Source organism: Eumetopias jubatus, unplaced genomic scaffold (genome assembly GCF_037043125.1).
Source record: "Eumetopias jubatus isolate StellerSeaLion01/CBP00866 unplaced genomic scaffold, mEumJub1_p1.0 scaffold_6, whole genome shotgun sequence".
NCBI classification, from domain to species: Eukaryota; Metazoa; Chordata; class Mammalia; order Carnivora; family Otariidae; genus Eumetopias; species Eumetopias jubatus.
This window is the reverse complement of record NW_028274812.1, coordinates 55,773,405-55,792,232: the sequence shown is the minus strand read 5'-3', so window position 1 is coordinate 55,792,232 and position 18,828 is coordinate 55,773,405. Positions and strand designations below refer to the sequence as shown.

At 37.4% G+C, this 18,828-nt stretch overlaps 1 protein-coding gene and 1 pseudogene across 2 annotated transcripts in view; one reads left to right on the top strand and one right to left on the bottom strand.

Moving 5' to 3' along the window:
- Window positions 1–18,828, top strand: part of LIN28B (lin-28 RNA binding posttranscriptional regulator B) — a 125,281-nt gene that overhangs the window by 41,325 nt on the left and 65,128 nt on the right. The gene's annotated exons all lie outside the window — the stretch shown is intronic.
- On the bottom strand, window positions 793–1,053 carry LOC148164080 (cytochrome c oxidase subunit 6B1 pseudogene; annotated as a pseudogene).

Genomic DNA, 18,828 nt, shown 5'->3' with positions numbered 1-18,828 from the left:
GTGGGAGAGGGAGAAGCAGGCTTCCCGCTGAGCAGGGAGCCCGATGCGGGGCTCGATTCCAGGACCTGGGATCATGACCTGAGCCAAACGCAGACGCTTAACGACTGAGCCACTCAGGTGCCCCGTTCCTGTTTTTTAACATACAAGTTTCGAAAAATGAGAATATGCCTGGAAAAAGGGTGGGAGGGGGGAGCATTTGGCATTCGAAGTGTTCAGTGCAAAGGAAAGATATTTAGTTACCTTGTCAAATGAAAAGTAGTAGAGTATAAAATATTGGGTATAGGGGTGCCTGGGTGGCTCAGTCGTTAAGCGTCTGCCTTCGGTTCAGATCATGATCCCGGGGTCCTGGGATCGAGCCCCGCACCGGGCTCCCTGCTTGGCGGGAAGCCTGCTTCTCCCTCTCCCACTCCCCCTGCTTGTGTTCCTGCTCTCACTATCTCTCTCTGTCAAATGAATAAATAAATAAAATCTTAAAAAAAAAACATTGGATATAGTTGGGTCTCAGTGTTTAAAAATATTGTAACTCCATCTGTCTATGCATATGAGAAAATGGAAATTTATGGTAATAGGTAACAAAATTGTAAAAAAAAAAAGGCAATAGTGATATGATGGAATTTCAGGTGATTTTTACCCTCTGTTTTGTTTTCTTTTTAAAACACATTTCCAGCAAGTATTTATTATTAGTTAAGCCGTGATTCAGGATCCCAGGGTGGGGATCACCGTGTACCTTCTCCCGCCTTCACAACACTGGGAGAAGGATGGAGGACAGAGGAGAGGTGGAGTAGACCCACTTCAGAGCTTGCCAGGAAGTGTGCCTTCTGCTTGGTGGTCATCCTAGGTTGACACCCAGAATATGGGGCAGAGGGACTTGTACACACACTGGTACCATTGACATGTGGAGACACCACTGCCTTTATCGGTCATCCTCTTCTCACAGCGGTGGAGGTCCAGGTGGTCCTGCCAGCATTTCTTGGTCTGTTCTGGTTGGGGAAGTGGCTCTCAGAAGGGGCAGTCCCAGTAGTTCTTGATTTTGGTCTTGGTGTCTTTTTCCATGGTGCTGACTCCAAAAGACACCCTGGAACAGCTCACAGCTCAGTGTCTACCCTCTGTTTTTCTTACCTATAATTTATAAAATGAACAGGTGCTATGTATGATGAGGTGGAAAAAAGCAATAGCAATTACTTATAAATACTTTTAAAATGCTATCACATTTCCATGCAACATCCCCTTTAAATATTGGTGTGGTCAAGTATAAGATTTACTACATGGCAGCTACTGTTTTAAGCAGTTGACATACATTAACTCATCTAATCATTATAACAACCCCAGTTAGGTATTATTAATATACACAAAATGTAAATAATTTGACCAAAGTCGTGCTGCTGATTAGGTCTCCCTTGATACAGTACCTCTTGTTTACAAAGAATTCCATCTTATTAAACTCCAGCTCATATTACCAATTCCCATAAATTTCAAAAATAGTTTGTAAGTGCTAGATGTGAAAACATATATAGATATATTGACATGTTTGTATATATTTTGTATTTTCTTTGTAATCTCATCCTGTTAGAAGCCTTTGACTTGCTGTAACTTCACTCATTGCCACCATCATTTGCAGATAGGAAAGAAGATCTTCTGAGTTGATCAGATGCTCATCCTTATCAAAACATTTTAGGGGCACCTGGGTGGCTCAGTCGGTTAAGTGTCAACTCTTTTTTTTTTAAAGATTTTATTTATTTATTTGACAGAGAGAGACAGTGAGAGAGGGAACATAAGCAGGGGGAGTGGGAGAGGGAGAAGCAGGCTTCCCGCCGAGCAGAGAGCCCTATGTGGGGCTTGATCCCAGGACCCTGGGATCATGACCTGAGCCGAAGGCAGACGCTTAACGACTGAGCCACCCAGGCGCTCCGGTTAAGTGTCAACTCTTGATTTATCAGGCTCAGGTCATGATCTCAGGGTTGTGAGATCGAGTCCCATGTTGGGCTCAGCCCTGGGCATGGAGCCTGCTTAGTATTCTCTCTCTCCCCCTCCTTCTGGCCCTCCCCCGCTCCCTCTCTCTCTAAAAAAAGAAAAATAAACACCTTAAAAAAAAAACACACAACCTTTTAAAAACCATGTTTATGATAGTGCTGGCCCTGAGTTACTGTTTGTTTTTAAGCAAGCTGAGCACCACACACATACAGATATGTACAGTGTCTACATGCTGGGCCTCTGGAACACGTGCAAATCATTTGCCCTTGGAACGTACACAAATCACGGGTTTTTATACTTGAAGATGGCATTTCTTTTGGTATTATTTCCTGGTTCAGACTTCCCACTGTCAGCAAGATTTATGCTTGACTTATTTATGGTAGTAACTGATTGTGTTGAGCCATCCACATATTCTCTTATCTGTGACCCTTTGGGCCTTCACAGAGCTAGGTGAAAAAGCTAGGAGGGAACTGAGTGCATTCAGAAACCAATAATCCCTATGTAATGTGCTTTTATCAACAGCAGATAGTTCATTTACAAAATACTGTTTAGGTTTGATGAGGGTTAGAAAGATTCTAAGGGAAAAGGGTCATGTAAGAGAAAGGAAGAATTATTGACAAGGCTAATAAAGTATGCTGAACAAATGGATGGAGAATACAGGAGAAAATGAGTATAGGGAAGTATGCTAATGAAAATATGGAAATTAAAACAGTATTACTAAAAGGTGATGACCTAATCAGGGAAATATTATGATGTCCTCATGAGTAAAATGAGACCTTCTCCACATTTTTCTTAATGTTAAAAAATCCATATCCCTAGCTGAAAGATAATTTTTAGATAAGTATTTAAGTATTAGAAAATCCATATATAGCACATAAATTCATATGTAGTCATAAATTAATGAAACCCTTGCCTAAAACTACGTGTTTCTTTTCTCTTGTTGTATATGTTCTCTTGGTTGTATAATTTGTAGTAATGTAAAAATTGTTATTTGGTGTAGCTGGGACCTTGCCTTACGTGTATCCAGTGATTCATCCAGTGAAAGAATTAGAGCTGAGTTGTGAAACTTGTTTCATGCCTGGAAAGATCCCCTGGGGCTTTGTGACCCTTCTGTGATCATTGGAGCAGGCTGGGCACTTGAAGAGATTCTCTGATTTTTTTTAGAGGAGGAGGGTTTGTTCATTCTTTGCCCAACATTGCACCCGCCATAAAGGTTTTCTCCCATGGCATATAATATCCTGCTCTCTGATACATAGATTGGAAGATGTGAAGGTAGTCATGGAGTTAAAAACATTTCAAAATAATTTAATATCTCATAGTCATTACTCTATGTTAATTATTTTACATTAATAGGACTGAACAGTATGGGGATGTAATCTATTTCCAAACCTTTGCAAAGTACCTCTCAGATCTTTATGACTTAACTCTAAGACTGTGTATCCAAGATGGTAGTCACTAGCCTGTGTGGCTATTGAAATTTAAATTAATAAAAATTTAAACAAAATATTTGGGCCCTCAGTTGCACTAACAGTGTCTTAAGTGCTCATTAGTTACACATGGTTACTTATTAGCTGCCACCATGGACAGTGCAAATGTAGAACGTTTCTTTACATTGCATAAAATTCTACTGGTCTGTACTCCTGTAGAGGAGATATATATACATATGTATATGTGTCTTTTGAGCAGGTCACTGATGTTGCCTCACCTATGTCTTTTAAAGTATAAGTTTATTGAAGAGAAATAACCATATTTTTTTCAAGTTGATCAGAGGTTGTTCTTACAGCTTTGACAGTATATTTTGATGACAGATTTGCAAGTTAGCTAACTTTACTATGAGGAAAGCTTCATTCAAGTTAATCAGTTATAGAGATTTACTGTGTTAATCTGTAAAATATTTTAAAGTTGGGCTTCTGGGAAATAGCATTATATAGGTAGTGAAAAAGAACACTTATTTTCAATACAGGAAAGTTGATCTTGTCCCAGCTTTGCCACTAACTAGTTATAAGACGTTGGGCATTTTCCCTCCATGACTTACTTATTTTATAACTGGAAATATACCTTATAACTGGAAATTTATAATTGGAAATACTTTCTTTTAAGATTTATTTATTTATTTATTTTAGAGAGAGAACATGGGGGTTGGAGAGGGGCAGAGGGAGAGGGAGGGAGAGAGAATCCCAAGCAGACTCCCCACTGTATGTGGAACCCAATGTAGGGATCAGTCTCACAACCCTGGAGATCACAACCTTGAGCCAAAACCAAGAGTTGGACACTTAACAACTGAGCTACCCAGATGCCCCTGGAAATACTTTCTGACCTCCTTCACTCATTTCACCCATCCCCACCCGGACTCTGGCAACTACTAGTCTCTTCTCTGTATCTGTGAGCTTGGGGTTTTGTTTGTTTGTTTGCTTTTTAAGATCCCACATGTGAGATCACCACATTTATCTTTTATTATCTGACTTATTTTACTTAGCATAATGCTCTCAAAGTCCACCCATGTTTTTGCAAATGGCAAGATTTTATTCTTTTTTTATGGCTCAAAAATATTCATATATAGTAGGTGTCCCGTTTTCTTTATACATTCATTTGTTGGTGGACACTTATGTTGTTTCCTTATCTTTGCTATTGTAAATAATGTTGCAGTAAACATGAGGGTGCGTATATCTTTTTGAATTAGTGTTTTCATTTTTTTCTGATAAATACTCAGAAGTAGAATTTCTGGATCATATGGTAGGTGTATTTAAACATTTTTGAGGGGCGCCTGGGTGGCTCAGTCAGTTAAGCGGCTGCCTTCGGCTCAGGTCATGATCCCGGGGTCCTGGGACTGAGCCCTGCATTGGACTCCCTGCTCCGCGGGGAGCCTGCTTCTTCTTCTCCGGAGCTCTGCCTGCAGCTCTGCCTACTTGTGCTCTCTCTCTATCTCTCTGTCAAATAAATAAATAAATAAAAAACAAACATTTTTGAGGAACCTCCATACTATTTTCCATAGTGGTTGCACCTATTTACATACTCTCCAACAATGCACATAAGTTCCCTTTTGGGGCGTCTGGGTGGCTCAGTCGTTAAGCATCTGCCTTCGGCTCAGGTCATGATCCCAGGGTCCTGGGATCGGGCCCCACATCGGGCTCCCTGCTCGGAGGGAGGCCTGCTTCTCCCTCTCCTACTCCCCCTGCTTGTGTTCCCTTTCTCGCCGTGTCTCTCTCTGCCAAATAAATAAATAAAAATCTTTAAAAATAAGTTCCCTTTTTTCCATACCCTCGCCAACACTTGTTATTTCTTCTTTTTGATATAGCCATTCTAACAGGTATGAGGTGATATGTCATTGTTGTATTGATTTGCACTCCCCTGATGATGAGTGATGTTAAACATCTTTCCATGTATCTGTTGGCCATCTGTATGTCTTCTTGGAAAAATGTCTATTCAGATCCTCTGTCCATTTTCAATTGGATTGTTTTCTGCAGCTGACTTGTATGAATTCCTTGTATATGTTGGATATTAGCCCCTTATCAGATAAATGATTTACAAATATTTTCTCCCCCTCAGTAGGTTGCCATTTCATTTTGTTGATTTTTTTGTTTTTGGTGTGTGTGTGTGTGTGTGTGTGTGTGTGTGTGTGTGTGTGTGTGTGTATTGGTATGCAGAAGCTTTTTAGTTTGATATAGTCTCATTTGTTTATTTTTACTTTTTTTAAAAAAGATTTTATTTGACTGAGAGAGGGAACACAAGCAGGGGGAGTGGGAGAGGGAGAAGCAGGCTTCCTGCCGAGCAGGGAGCCTGATGCCGGGCTTGATCCCAGGACCCCGGGATCATGACCTGAGCCGAAGGCAGACGCTTAACCACTGAGCCACCCAGGCGCCCCTGTTTATTTTTACTTTTGTTGCCTTAGACTTTGGGCATTTAATTTCCCAAAGTTAATTTTGGATTTAATTTCTTCATCTCTAAATTGTAGGTTTAAATAAAATATTTTTTAAAGTCTCTTTGTTTTTAACAGTTACTTGCTATTACTTTGTTTTCTGATACAACTTTTATCAGTTGTATCCAGTTTATCAGAACTGGAAGAGATAATATAAAAAGAAAGAGAAGGTGTGATGACGCTGCTAAGAGAAGCCTCCCCTTATACACAATTATTTTAAGACAGCATTTAGCTGTACAAATCACTAAATGGCTACCAAGGAATATGAGGATTCTGTTGGTCTTATGTTGTAGCGGCTTATAAAATACTGCTTTCATCATGTTCATTCCTTCTGTATAAAGACCTTGATTAGCTTTGGAGTCATGCAGATCTGAATTTAGATATCATTTCCTCTGATCACTAGCTCTGTGGCATTGAATGAGTTACATAACCTGTCTGCCTCAGTTTCCTGTTGGATGGATGAAATGATGTGTTATCATGATCTTCTAGAGCTTGCAGCCAATTCTGAGGGATAGACACATTATTACAATAATGGGTGGGAAAGTTTCTTGTAGATGTGGACCACATATTATAAAAACAGAAAAGAAGGTTATTTAACTGAGACCTGGCCATGGTAGAGAAGGAAGAGAAGGGTGTAGTGGAAGGGTGTCTTCCAGGGAGGATAAGACCCTGGTATGTGAGGTCTACAGCTAAAACATTCAGAAGGAGTAGAAGAGTATGGTACAAATTAAGCCTGGGAATATAGGCAAAGGCTAGGAAGTAAGGGACTCAGAGTTTAAACTTAATGCTGAGTGCTGTGAGATCACATTGAAAACTTTAAAGCCTGTATTTATGAGTAGAGTAATGTAAACATACGGGAGAGAAGGAGCAAGTCTTTGCTTCAGGACGTTCACTCTAGCAGCAATGTAGAGAATGGGTTAAAAGCAAAGAGACCATAGGAAGCTATTTTTTTCCAGTTTAAGTGAGAAATAATGAAGAATTTTTTTAGGAAAATGGAAGGAAGGGAGCAGATTCTATACATGTTAAGGAAGTAAAATCGGTATTAATTGGTGGTTCATGTGGGGTTGAGGAAGATGGAGATTTCTGTCTCAAGTAACAGAATGGATGATGGTGACTTTTCACTTGGTAAGGAATACATTAAGAAGAATTGACTAGTGAGGCAATATAGTGTATTTAGGAGGCCACGCTTTGAAGCCATACTGCCTGGTTTAAAATCCTGGCTTTCCCCTTGACTAGCTTTGTGGCCACGGGTGTGTTACTTAGTCTCTTGTGCCTTAATTTCCTTCATTAGCTTCATTAAAAAAAATTTGCTATTGAAGTATAGTTGACATGCAGTATTATATTTTAAGTGTACAATATAGTGATTTGACAATTCTATACATTATTCAGTGCTCACCATATTAAGTATAGTCACCATACAACATTATTACAATACTATTGACTGTTTTCCCCATGCTGCACTTTTCATCTCTGTGACTTATTTATTTTACAGCTGGAAGTTGGTACTTTAATCCTCTTCACCTATTTCATTAGCTTCATTTACACGTGAGTTAATGTGTGTGAAATGCTTAGAGTAATTTCTGGCATGTAAGCACTGTATGTGTTTACCAGTAGTAGTAGAGGATATGGGCTAGTTCACTTTTAGACATGAGGGTGAGTGCTATGGAAATATGTAATATGCAGTTAGACACAGAGACTAGAGTCCAGTAGAGAAGTCTGGGCTGGAAATACCATAATGGAAGTTATATAAGTAGTAGTTGAAAAGGGAATATGGAAAATATCCCGAGGAAGGGCGCCTGGCTGGCTCAGTTGGTTAAGCGTTTGCCTTTGGCTCAGGTCATGATCCCAGGGTCCTGGGATCAAGCCCTGCATTAGGCTCCCTGCTCAGTGGGGGTCTGTTTCTTCCTCTCCCCCTGCCCCTGTTCATATTCTCTCTCTCTCTCTCAAATAAAATCTTAAAAAAAAAAAAAAATCCCAAGGAAAGCAGATAGAGTGAGAAGGCCAAGATGGAACATTAGGGAACAATGATAATTTAAAAGTCAAGGAAGACGAGCTTGTAAATGTAACTGAGAGGGGACTAAGTAGAGGCATAAGAAAGAAAATTAGGCCTTAGGGTTCCAGATGCCAAGAGCAGTGAAAGAGTGATTAATGTCAAGCTCTATTAAGCTGACTAATATGGTATGACTGAAGAGTCCTCTGGCTTTGCACCAAAGAAGCCAAAGTTTGACCTTAGTGAGAGCATTTCTTTAGAGTTTGGTATAGAAGTCACTTTACCAAGGACTGAGGAATAAATGGATCAGGAGGCAATAGAAATGGTGTGTTTAGATCTCTATCTCTCATTTTGTTTTTTATTTTTTTATTTTTTAAAGATTTTATTTATTTGACAGAGAGAGACACAGCGAGGGAGGGAACACAAGCAGGGGGAGTGGGAGAGGGAGAAGCAGGCTTGCTGCCGAGCAGGGAGCCCGACGACGGGCTCGATCCCAGGACCCTGGGATCATGACCTGAGCTGAAGGCAGACGCTTAACGACTGAGCCACCCAGGCGCCCCTCTCATTTTGTTTTTTAAATTTAGTTTTATCGAAGTAGTAGTTAAAAAACAAATAGTTAAAAAAAATCAAATAATTCTATAAGGCTTAGAAGGAAAAAAGGAAAAGCAAACCAATATCCCTTTCCTCTCCATCTCTACTTTTTATACAGGAAGCCAAAGTAAAATTGTCTAGCCGTGTCTTCTGGTATTTACTGCCATATTTCATAAACTACTAGGTATTTATCCAAAGAATACAAAAATACTAATTCAAAGAGATACATGCACCCCAATGTTTATAGCAGCATTATCTACAATAGCTAAATTATGGAAACAGACCAAGTCTCCATCAGCTGATGAATGGATAAAGAACATGTGGTTTATATATACAGTGGAACATTACTCAGCCATAAAAGAGAATGAAATCTTGCTTTGCAATAATATGGATGGAGCTAGAGAATACAGTGCTAAGCAAAATAAGTCCGTCAAAGAAAGACAGATACCATATGATTTCACTCATATGTCGAATTTCAGAAACAAAGCAAACAAGCAAAGGAAATAAAGAAAGAAGATAGAGAGGCAAACCAAGTAACAGATTCTTGACTATAGAGGACAATGGTTACAGAGGGGAGGTGGATGGGAGGATAGGTTAAATAGGAGACGGGGTTTAAGGAGTGGGCTTGTTGTGATGGGCACAGGGTGATGTATGGAAGTGTTAAATTACTAAAGTGTAGGCCTGAAACTAATATAATACTGTATGTTAACTAACTGGACTTCAAATAAAAACTTTAAAAAAAAAGAAAAAGAAAATGAAGATTTACATCTTTTATACTACCTCTTCCCTTATTCTTAAAAAAAAGTTCACAATTTTTGTTTAAATTAATATTTAGTACTTTATTATAGCTACATATATGTTTACAGAGAAATCACAGTATACTGTGATTGCTTTTCTTTTTTTATTTTTTCTTTTATTATTTTTTAAAGATTTTATTTATTTATTTGACAGAAAGAGACACAGCGAGAGAGGGAACACAAGCAGAGGGAGTGGGAGAGGGAGAAGCAGGCTGGATGCGGGGCTCAGTCCCAGGACCTGGGATCGTGACCTGAGCTGAAGGCAGATGCTTAATGACTGAGCCACCCAGGCGCCCCAGCTTTTCCTTTTTTAAAAAACAGCTTTTAGGGTGCCTCCACAGCTCATTTGGTTGGGCATCCGACTATAGGTTTTGTCTCAGGTGTTATGGTCTCTGGGTGGTGGGATCGAGCTCCAGGTCAAGGCTCAGTGCTCAGTGTGGAGTCTGCTTTGGCATTCTCTCCCTTTCCTTCTCCCTGTCCCTATGCCCTCCCCCACCCTGCATATGCACATGCTTTCTCTTAAATAATAAAAAAGTATTTAAAAATAATAAAAAATAAAACAACTTTTAGAGTTGATAATTGCTGTTTATTTATTTTTGCTTGATTTTCTATGTATGTATCATCAGCATGTTTCCAAAATTTCAACAGAACTGGAAAGCTGTTCAGTAGCTTCAAACTTCTCAGATCATCTGCCAATTTTTTTTTTTTTTCTTTTTTTCCCTTGTTACATCTCTCCTAGAGCTTACTACATTCTTGCTCCAGTCTAAACTTCGTTGTTCTTTGCAGGTCTGCTGGATAGCTGTTGTACCCATGCTTTCCTTTACTCTCATCTTGGGAATTTCCTTTGCTTCTTTACTATTTTTGGATCTCATGTCTTCATCTTTCTTGGTTTTTCTCCATGTCTTGATGGAGCACCTCCTGAAACTGTTTCTAAAGAGAAGGAGTACTAAGGAGGTAAAGTTTTTAAGACTCTGTGATAGTTTGGCTAGGTATGCAATTCAAATAGAAATGCTTTTTCATCAGATTTGAAAATATGTTTCTATTATCTCCTAATGTTCATTGTTGCTTTGAGAAGTCAGATTTTATCCTGGTTCTTACTCCTTTTCATAAGAGCCCCCCCCCCTTTTTTCATTCTCCTTAGAAGCTTTTAGGTCCCCTTTTCCCCACAAAACCTTAGTTGTTCTGAGGTTTTACAGTGATGTGCAGGCTTTTTAAATTGATTTTTTAAATGACTTGATCTTTTCAGTGTGAAAACTTGCATCCTTCTCTTTTTAGAACTGTTCTCACTAAAGCCTTCTCCTTCCTTAATTCTTTCTTTAACTCCTACTGGTGGATGCTGTTTTTTTTTTAAGCCTTTCACTCTTACTGTTATCATTTTTGCTTTGTGCTCTTTTTGGAATGTGCAATTTTCTAACACTTTCATTGAATTTTTTCTAATCATATATTAAATTTTCAAGAGCTCGTTTTTGTTTTCAGAAGAATCCAGAATGGTTTCATGAATGCAATATAATCTTATCTGTCTGAAGATGTTAATTGCTGTTTCTGAGATTTCTTCTCTTTACATTGTTTTATTTCTTCCGGGCTCTTTTTTCTGTTTGCTTGTTTTTCCTCTTTTCTTCAGTTTGAAGTGTCTGGTGATTCTTGGCTGTCTGGTTTTAAGAGTGACTGAGATATTTTATTATGTGACAGTTTTACTAGAATGCATAGCCACCATATTGCGTGGATTGCCATGCAGCATAATTTTCCTTCCACTTACCAACCTGGAAGATAATGCCAGATATTTTAAGTTTTGGGTACAGCCACAACTCACTTCTAGATTCTTTTTCTGTACCACAGTCTAGGTTATGTTTGACAATAAGCAATCTCAAATTTTCAGTAGCATACACAGTGAAAGTTTTCTCTCTCTCAAACTACATACACAATATGGTCTGCAGTACATACTGCTCATGGTTCTCATTTCAGGACTCAGAAAAATGGAGGCTCCATTATGAAACTTGCTTCTAGAATTGTTGAGGCAGGAAAGGGGACTATGGCAGATTGTGAACTACCTCCAAAAGCTTCTACACAAAAGTGTCCACACCATTTATACTTACATTTCATTAGCTAAAGCAAGTCACATGGCCATGCCTAATTTAAAATGCAGTAGTGAAGTGCAAACCTACCATTTGCCTTGAAGGAGAAGGCAACCAGAATATTTGTAACACCTATAATGGCTACCACAATGGCATTCCACTGATGCATGTTCTATAATTTCTTTATGCTCTTTTTATTTAAATGAATTTTATAATATTTGTATCTTCCAAGAATAGGAAGTCTAAGTTCCCTTCCAGCTTCAACACTCTGGCTATATGAGTTAAAAACTGCCACTCACCCCTCACAACTTGTTGAAAATTACTGTGTTCAATAAATATAGTAAAAATAAAAACATTAATATTCCTTAAAAGATGGGAACTATTTTTATCAATAGTGGTTTCTTTTAAACAAAAAAAGATTCACTAGCTTGACAAACTTGTAAGACATTTTTTTTTTTTCTGTGTTGAATCACTGGCAATATTGAACAAATACTTGCATCCTTAAATTATAAATGTCTACTTGGGAGGTTTTAAATGACCAGATACCTCAGCTATCTTAAATGGTATTTCTTGGTTGAAAATGAACATGTATATTTTTAAATATATTTTTAAAAAATTATAAGTTATTCTGTGTTGTCACTAAAAGAATACTTCAAATATGTCAGTACCTTTTTGTCAGATAAAATTTCAAGTGCATTTATTTTCAAGTGCATTTATGTTCAAACTTTGTTTTAATTTTATTGGTGACATATTTTTTAAGATTTATTTATTCATTTTATTTATTTTTTTAAATTTTATTATGTTAATCACCATACATTACATCATTAGTGTTTGATGTAGTGTTCCATGATTCATTGTTTGTAGTGACATTATCTTTGTAAGCCTAGTAACACTGTAAAACCACATTGCTAAATTAGTAAGCTTTTTCCCCATCCATACTTCTTTTCCCTCAGATTCAATTTAGTAGGTTATTTTAAATCATATAATTTTATATTCTAAATCATGGAGTTGTTCAGTTTACACTAAAAATAATTTTTATTTTCATTCTTTGTATTTAGAAATGACATTGTCTCTTGTCAGCAGTCATATGAACACCTTGCTGAAACACATGTATGAAACATGTTTGAAACACATGTATGAAACATTTTTATTTTCAAAAAGAAGAACCATAATATCAAATAATGTCATATTTGCTTGTTCTTCCATGATGATCATATAGGAAAGTTTTGGGCACTGTCCATATAGTAGAAACAAGTCAAGAATTCATTGTTGTTATTGTAATGGAACTTGTTTTACCCTGAGTTTAATGACTCAACATATTTTTTAAAATGTCCTGCTTTTCGTCAAGAAATAGAATACTCTAGCTTTAAAGGTAGTTATTTTCATTTCACACAGACACACTGATAATTCAGCTAAGAACTCTCAAAGTATTATAACAAAGCATGTTATGGGTTCACTTGTTCTTAAAGAGCTGACAACTATATTATGTGCCTGGGTCTTGCCACATTTGTGTATGTCACATGTGCCCTAATAGTAACTGCACTTGTGTGATTTTTTTTGTAAGTAGCCATGAATAAGCTGAAAGCTTTAATGAAAGAGCAATACAGAACTGTACTATTGTCCTATAAATCAAAAGCACAAGTTTTAATACACTCACTGAAAGATACCAGTAGAAGTTTCTGAAATCTGCACACACACACACACACACACACACACACACGAGATTTGTAAACCTCGTGGTGCCAAGTAACATTATGGTTTCTACTGACTTACTTAAGAGCGTAATATGACTGTGTTTTATGTTACAGATTTTAAGGCACTTTAAAAATCTATTTAAAAGTAAAAATTCAGATAAATTTTAGAATCACTGAAGCGTTTCTCTGAACTCCAGAATTGTTTACATTTGTAAAAAAAAAAAATGAATTTAGGAGCACCTGGGTGGCTTAGTCAGTTAAGTGTCCAACTCTTGATCTTGGCTCAGGTCTTGATCTTAGTGTTGTGAGTTCAAGCCTTATACTGGGCTCCATGCTGGGTGTGGAGCCTACTTAAAAAAAAAAAGAGAGAAAGATTTAGTTTAAAAAAATCACTCTTTCAGGGGTACCTGGGTGGCTCAGTCAGTTAAGCATCTGCCTTCGGCTCAGGTCATGATCCCAGGGTCCTGGAATTGAGCCCCACATCAGGCTCCCTGCTCAGCAGGGAGCCTGCTTCTCCCTCTCCCTCTGCCTGCCACTCCCCCTGCTTGTGCTCTCTCTCTGTCAAATAAATAAATAAAAATCTTTGAAAAAAAAATCGCTCTTTCATAGGGCTTCACATGGGCAAACAGCATTAGTTGTGGATAGCTGATTTGGTGTTTTGTTTTTTTGCTTTTGTTTTTCCATTGGATAAAACCAAAAAGATAAGTTTGGAATCTTTAGTATTATAGGTGCCGTTTGAGAGGTTCCTAATTTTTTGGCAGCTCTAAAGGGAAAGTAGACCCACTTCTCATTGATTCATCTTCTCTATACTTATCCCCATCACCAATCATTGTAATAAAGAGTGATATCATACTGTTCTCAAAGCCAAATCAGCCCCCAGCAGAAGGCAGACATTATCTGGGAGGAAGGGATCAAGTATAATTCCTCAGAAAATATGCTTTGTCTCTGTTTCCTCCCACCCCGCCATTTACCTTCTCCCCTTTTCCAATTGTATAAGTAATATAAAATATCAGACTGTAAGTCACCATAATATTCGATTTTCTGAAATTTGTTGGTAATGTCCAATACAGTACCATGTACACATTGGTCTTACTAGGTACTTTGTAAATATGATAATGATAACTTCAATTTCAGTTTATTACTTTTTTAAAAAATCAAGTATGCCAAGATATTTCTCACCCGTAAAATATCTCTGTCAAAGATGTATTTTTACAATATATATATATTTTAAAGATTGTATTTATTTATTTGACAGAGAGAGACACAGCGAGAGAGGGAACACAAGCAGGGGGAGTGGGAGAGGGAGAAGCAGGCCTCCCACCAAGCAGGGAGCCCGATGAGGGGCTCGATCCCAGGACCCTGGGATCATGACCTGAGCCGAAGGCAGATGCTCAACGACTGAGCCACCCAGGTACCCCGTAATTTTACAATATTTTAAATAAAAAAATTAGAAACAAGTTGATAGAATTTTAACAGTGAACACCATTATATCCAACATCTAGATTGTATAATTAATGTTTTCTTATACTTGTTTTTTCATATAACTCTACACCTGTTATGTCTCTGTGGATCCATTAATCTATCTTTTTGATGCATTTCAAAAGAAGTTACACACATCAGTATACTCCCCCCTAAATCTTTCATCATGCATATCATTAACTAGAGTTCACTATCTTTTTTGAGGTAAAATTGATATATGATGAAATGCACCAATTTTACGTGTACCTTTCAATAACTTTGACAAATGTCTATACTTTTATAACCTGAACCACTCTCAAGACCTTGAATATTATCACTCTAGAAAGATCCTGTGTGTCCCTCCTTAGTCAGTCCACACACCCACCCACAGGCAACAACTATTCTAAATGTTTTTCCTACATAGGTTAGATTTGTGTGTTCTAGAAATTCGAAGAAATGGAATATGCAGTCTGTACTCTTTTTGTATAAAGCTGCTTTCACTCAGTATTATTGGAAGACAATTTTCCCTAGTGCTCTCAGATTGCTGCATGGCTTGTGAGTGAGGCAATGGCTCTCTTTGTTCCGGGCTTCGAGGATGTTTATATAGCAAACTGCCTTGGAACATAGAGATAGTGTTTCCTTCCAGAGTAAAGGGCAAGCGTGCTTACTGCCCATTATGAAAAATTCAGCTTCCCTAAGCTCAGTGTTCCTCTCTTGTAATGCAACACACTGTGTAGGTTTCATTTGACCTTCTTCCTATCACCCTGTGGGAATAAGGACTTGTAGAATCATCACAAAAATGCTGATTACTTGTTACTGGTATTGCTCTGAATAATAAACTGTCCTTTGTCTCTGACTCCGTAGTACTGTGCTTTCTATCAGCATCTGTGAAATTCTAGCAGGCTAAGTTTTCACCTTGCATTTGAGGTAAAAATCAAAGACCTTTTACAGTTTTTGAGAAGTATTGTGATGTGTATACTAGTAATTCATTCCTTTTTTTACTCAGTAGTATTCTATTGTATGTACATAGCACAATTTATTTATCTGTTTTATTACTGAAGGCTAACCTGTTTTTAGTTTTTAGCTACTATGGATGAACCTGTTAGAAATGTTTGCCTACAAGTCTTCGAGTGGACATGTGTTTTCATTCCTCTTGGATAAATAATTAGGAATGAAATACTGGGTTTTGGACAGGTATATATTTAATTCTGTTAGAAATTGTAGAAATTGAAGTTAATCCAAAGTAGATCTACCACTTTATATTCCTACCAGCAATGTATGAGAGTTCTAGTTGCTCTGTAAAATACTGACTCCAATTCAAATTTGTGAATTTTTTCCCCACATGACCAAGGAAATTCTCTGATACCAACTGGATGTTCTATAAGCTACAATTCAACTCAATTCTGTCACTATCAGCCAGGGGTTATTATCAAGTCCCACAGAGTAAGGGATCTTAGTGCCAGACTGCCCCCCAACCCCACTTTAGACAGCAGTCCCAAGTCCACTTTGTCACCTGTGCTTCTGACCTAAAGCTATAGATTAGACGTTCCAATAACCTCCTCCTTGAGTTTGATTAATTTGCTAGAGCAAAATAATAATTTTTAATTTTTTAAAAAATTATGTAGCCTTAAATATCTCTTATTTTCAAAGAGAGGCAGTAAAATAAGATATCCTACAACAAGAATTAATTTCCTACAATTGAATGTATCAGCTAAGAAGTTTTACAGAAAAATTTTTAAGAAGAATTAAAACAAAGAATAAAAGATGAACATACATTGAGGAGACCTATAGCTTCAGTGTTCTAAATCCTCATATTGTGATTATGGTATCGAGGGAACAATGAAACATTCTGGAGAATGCTGCACTAAGCATCACGCTATTTTTAAGGGCTTTTGGTGTCAAACATCTGGTTCTGAGTCCTGGCTCTGCCATTCATCAGATTTGACCTTGGGTCTCTCAGTGTCCTCATCTGAAAGAGAGAATGTTACAGTTACTTTCTCCTCCGCCCTTCCTCTTTCCTTTACTCCCCACCACCCTGATTCTCCTCACCTGCCTCAAATATATTTTGAGCACCTGCTGTGTTTCCAGGATGGTTTTAGGCATGAGGATTGAAATGAAAAATTTTAATATTTCCTCTCAGGATGTTTGTAGCCTTATAAGAAAATAGACACATAATAATGCAATATAATAAGTGTTATAATGGTGATATATACCCTGTATAATTGGAGCACTGGAAAAGCATGCCTGTATTTGCTCAAGAATGTCATGAAGGGTTTGAAGATGAGATAATTTTTAACCAACTCAGTAATAGGCAGACATTTGCCAAGTGGGTGTTAGAGGTAGCGTTAAGTTGGATTCAGTGGGACAACAGGTGAAAGCATTCAGCACAGTGCCTGTTTGTGAATAGGTTCTTAAACCTGTTTGTTTTCTCCTACCTCTCGCGTACTTGTGTCAGAAGGTAGAGGCACAGACCGGATACTTATGAAAATAGTAGAAACTATTTATTGAAATGCTATTCAGTATGCCAAGCACTGTTTTAGGCATTTTACACTAATTACTTGGAATCTAACAATAATGGTAGTAGATTTTTTTTTTCGTAGAAGATATCATCATGGGTTGATAGATAAACTGGGCACAAGTTTTTTTTTAATATGTTTATGGTCACGCAGCTTGAGGTTGTAAGTAGTAGGACTAGGATTCAAACCCAATATTCAAATCCAGCTTTAATCCCTGTATGCTTTCCATGATGCCTTTTTAAATGCCATCCCAGTAGCGTTGCTAGTTTTTAGTGCTGCCCTTTTCGATTTTGAAGGACAGGCCAGATGGAGGGACTTTCCAAAGGCTTCCTTTCACATTCAAGAAAAGTAGAAAAATCCCAATTTTTACTCTATGTGAAATTTAGTGATTTGACTGGGGTTCAATGAGATTTGATCTATTTAGGTAAAGGTCGGTAAACATCAAGTTCTAGAGTGCCAGCATATGTCTTTCTTTCTTTCTTTTTTTTTAAATTCTCTTATTTGGGTATACTTGACACTACTACCATATTTCTTTTAGTTTTTGTTTTCTTAAGGAATTTGATTTAAGTAAGAACTAAAATCTTGCTATTCTTCAGTAAATTAAGAAATAATACATAAAAGGAAATTTCAACATCGGCTAAAATACAGTTAATTTCCATTTATGTCTACGAAGACAGTGAAGTCACAGATTTTTTTTTCAGCAGTGTTATAACGAAGGATAGAGATCTGTATCTATAACAAAAAGAAGAGGGGAGAGACTCACCCAATGGTAAGCAGTTTGTCTGTTAGATCCCCACTTAGTCTAGTGATCTTTCTGATGTGTTCTTGTGGGTGCAGGCTTAATTATCTTGGAGTATCTTGGCATGTAGATCAAAAGCATATAATCTTTAGGAGTCCCAGAATTGCTCATGCATGTTGTATAATACCTCTACAACTGTATATTGTGTAATAATTAATTGCCCTTAACAAATGGTATATTTTTCCACTACTACCTTAGAGAAAAACAGTCTTTGCCTCATAAAAATATTGAAAAGAAACAATATATTTGAATCTTCATGAAGTTTTTCAGCTCCATAACCTACTAATATTAACTTAGTTATTCAGGAATATTTTTTTTAACATAACTCTATCACCCAGCTTTATGACTGGAATTCTTCTAATTTGATTTTTTAAAAGATTTATTTATTTTATTTTAGAGAGAGAGAACGTGAGCATGGGGGAAGGGCAGAAGGAGAGAGAGGGAATAGACTCTCAACACTCCCTGCTGAGCAGGAGCCAGACACGGGGCTTGATTCCAGGATCCTGAGATCACGACCCAAGCCAAAAACCAAGAGTCTGACACTTAACCAACTGAGCCATCCAGGCACCCCTACAATTTAATTTTTAATTATATTCTCATTATGCTGTCTTAAAAATGCAGCAAATCATTTAAAATTGTTATTATAGTTAGAGAAAGTCAACTATCAAGATATTGATTGACGTGTTCAAGGAATGGTAGTAAAAGAAGGGAAAAAGCCCGATTTTGATTTTTTGAGTTGTCTCCCAAGTGACTGAGTTAGATGATCCTTTCTTGGTGAAGCTCTTGGACCAGTGTTATAAAGATGTTTATATTACAGTTACAACATCACTATCCATTTTAACAGTGAATTGTTATATGGGGCAAGTAATAATTTAGAGCAGGTGATATGTATGACTCCTGAAGTGTTTTTTTGCAAAATCAATTCCTTCTTTCATCTTTCAGGTTTGTTTTAAGAATCTCTTGCTAAGACTGTAATAGTTACCTTGTAACAGGCACCCCCACATAGATTGCTCATATCCCCCAC